Below are 3,827 nucleotides of genomic sequence, written 5' to 3'. Positions count from 1 at the left end.
AGATGAGTGGAAGGGGTAGTTCACGTCATTAGTTTGGCATATATTGTCAAGTAAATAATAGAAGACAGAAAATGGGCCCTTAGTAAATCTAACTTATCAAGGTGCACTATATTGTTAATCGTATGTTGTATCTGTCATTCCATCTCCAAAGAACATTTAATAAACCCAAGGGTTCATACTGTTTACGTTCAGATGACGTTTCGTAAACATATGCCTGAATACTTCGAATGCAGTATTGATTTCAGCGAGACCAGTGTTGCTATAATGTCTAGTGCAGTAGAAGGAAAAGAGCCCTAAATAGTCGATTTTATGACAATCTCTAACCGTCGTACCAGAAAAACTATTAAACGTCTGTTGAACACTTGTCTAAAAAATGGCAGATTATGATGTTGACATAAGGTCCATTTTAAAGCCATTTTTTTGGACAAGTTTTCAACAGATGTTTAACTTTTTGTAGTAAGGCTGCAATTATTTTAATTAACATTCGCAATGAGCTGTTACAATAACATAAATTAGCAAATACCTACGAAAATGTCAAAATAATAACTTTGTAGTGGGTCATTCGACAAGAATATCACATTTTATAACACATTAGGTACATATGGTTTCCTGTAGGTACTACTAATATACTTCTAGACTGATGTATAACACTAGAGACTTCTAGATTTCACCTACACCCACCCAAAAACTAAAAGCTACATTCTTACCCGACTGCGACAGAAAGAGATTTTTTACCAAAAAAATATTATCGTTTACTAAACAACCTGGCGAGTCTAGTTAATTTTGTTCTTTAGACTTGAAACCGCATTATTATGCATGAGAAAAAAAAACATGCTGAGGTAGATAATGCTCATTATTAAATGATTGATTAAGAGCCAGAAATTCACGTACATGCCAGTCCTTTCAGCCAGTTCTGAAGAGATCGCAAAAGAAGTTTTGAACTCTGAGAACGTATCTCAGTTAATTTACTTTTATTTAATCACATACTAGCCGTTTTCGTGGGAACAACTTCCCGTACCGCGATAAAATATAGCCTATATTACTCGGGAAGAGTGCAGCTTTCTAACAGTAAAAGATACACGAGAAATACAAGAAACACGAGTGCCTATTAAAAAAGTAACAGTTTCAAAAATCATGTTTTGACAGTCAGGGAATAAATAGTTTATAACTGGTTTTATCTCCATATCTTTTCTTGCAGTCTCCAGTAGGACTCAGTAAATTATGTTTATTAAAATTTGCCAATATTATTGGTATCTTTGTATTTTGTTTATGATGATTTCAGACTTATATTACCTTCGTTTTTATTGGCAGTCATAATTTTACACTTCTGAATATGCATAGAGGTCCACAGTCTAGTTTTTAGTCGACTGTGCACTGTGCGTGACTTTTTAGTCGATTATGGCTACCAGAGAGAATGAAACATTTTCACTTGTTGCTGAAATTACACTGGCAACACTTGAACTTGGCCTTGAAAAGTAAATAAACACAGTTGACAAATATTACTTGCAGAGGCAGGTAGTTCCGGGCACCGAGTACAATTTTGCGCGGTGAACTTGACTTTGCATGTGAAAAATGTAAACTTTTTTTCGTGTCTGTTCAAAAATACTGGTTTAAAATGGCACAATCAAGAATTATTAAGGAGGGATGGATGACATTTAAAAGCCCCTTCGACGAGGGTTGGCTCCGGGTGAGCTACACTTGACTTATTTTTTAACTTTTTCATCTCATTGAAATGTTAATTAACTAGTTATACACTCGAGACGCTTTAAAAGTGGTATACTAATAGATCGTAGCCCACAATTAATTCATGATGTCAATTAGTGCTAGGTTCCGCCAAAAATTATGTAATTAACTTACTCATTTGGTTTAATCTTAAATTAGGTTTGGGTAACTTTAGTTATATTTTATCACATAGTGAGGCCTGCCAAAACAAACGCCACCAAGTTAACAAGAGGGATAGCCTATTAGACTCTGGGCCACTCTACTAATTTCTAGATATTCACAAAGCTCTTCAAGCTCGACCTTGTAATTGACCCTGACACCATGCACTGTTACAACGAGGCCTTTGAGTGTCAAATCTGTTTCCATATTACAATAACAGATCAAGATTCGGGGAGCTGTAGACAACTACTGATAAACAAAGGCCCCACCAACTACCTTCATCGTCGACTTTTTTTCGTATGGCTTATTAGATCCTGTCATAATATATTGAGCAATTGAGCCATATATATATAAGCAGGCACTGGCTACTGTCATCAGTTATGCTGTATGCCGGATGACTTAATGACCGTGGCTTGATTCCTTAATCAAGGTTGCATCTACACGCTGCCAGTAGCTTGCGCATTTTGTAGCACATGCGCAGGTTACTTGTATTTTAAAAACGTATGGATCTAGCGATTCGCGCATCTTCCAAAGCAAAATACCCACCCGCCTGCTCTTTTCACTTGTCACTTGCACATGTTAACTGGCTCCAGCTACATGTAGACGTGTAGACGTACCCTAAGGGTCCGTTCAAACAGACCAGCTCGGAGAGCATGGGCGCGCATTTTTCTTTTCACACAGAGGGGAGCCGATCGGCTGCGCGACCATAAAAGACCATACAATCGGAGCCAAACCTCAAGAAAAAGTACGCGATCGGAGCCGGTCGGCTCCTCTTATTATTTCACACCGAGCGCCTTCTTAATGACAAAAGCTCTTCTTAATACAAATACTAAGTACTCGATTTTCAACGTGTTAAGAATTTGCTTCTCTCTCCGAACCGGTCTGTCTGAACGGACCCTAACTGCTAATGAATTTAGGTACAGCATTATCCAACAGCATGTAGTTAGAGTGAGAGTAGACTATGCACATGCTGTTGCATGTGGAGTTTGCAAATACAAACGGTGTTTTTCGAAAGCGTATGATAGGGTGCCTTGGAAATTGTTATGGTGGGCCATGACAGAGAATTGTGTGACTGGGAAGTATGTGAAGTTAGTTCGTGCCATGTACAGGTAATCCTGTACTTTCGTCCTACCGTTTGCTGGCAAATCCAACAAGTTAAGCTACCACCTTTGTTGAACCACACAGTTGAACCACATTTGGGGTGTGATTAGTCCAAGTTTTGAAGAGAAACCAAAGAGGTATTAATTGCAGCAGCTTACTGCAGACTGCAATCGAGGTCGTCGTGCAATCATCGCCTCAATTCCACCATTTTTTTATCGATTCCCGAAAAAGTCACGTCGACCTGTGTTTCTTTGCGGTTCGCGACACATCTGGGAGATACTGTGGTATACACGTATCTGGCTTTACTCCGAAACAAGGACATTAAAAAATGCTTTTAGATATACTACTACTATGATCGATAAGATCACGCCTCATAACAAAAATTTTAACTTAGGAAAAACGTCAAATAAAACATTTCATATTTGAATTTCCCGCTGCAAGTTGAAGCATTCGCCTTAACTAAAAGTAAACAATCTTGATAGAACTTTTTATTTAAAAACACAATTTGAAACTTTTTATTTGAAATCAGTGTAAGATACATGATAATTTGATAACATTTATTATTCTAAATGTTTGGTCAATACGAACTAAAAACAAAATCTTTTTAGAGCATTTTAATAAAAAAATGATCTAGTCTACTCATTCAAACATATAGTTAAAGGTAGTTTTCTTACTTCAAACTATTATTCTTAAATTGTCCACATATTTTAATGCAATCCACTTTTCATGTTTAAATTTCGAATTCGAAACGAATTCATTATTATTTACTACTCATTAAGAAGTCACATTCTCTGTGGTAAATTTTAGGCGATTGTTAATTTGACCGATTAGTATCTGTGGTTGCT

Source organism: Helicoverpa armigera, chromosome 1 (assembly GCF_030705265.1).
Source record: "Helicoverpa armigera isolate CAAS_96S chromosome 1, ASM3070526v1, whole genome shotgun sequence".
NCBI classification, from domain to species: Eukaryota; Metazoa; Arthropoda; class Insecta; order Lepidoptera; family Noctuidae; genus Helicoverpa; species Helicoverpa armigera.
Note: the sequence above shows the minus strand (reverse complement) of the source record.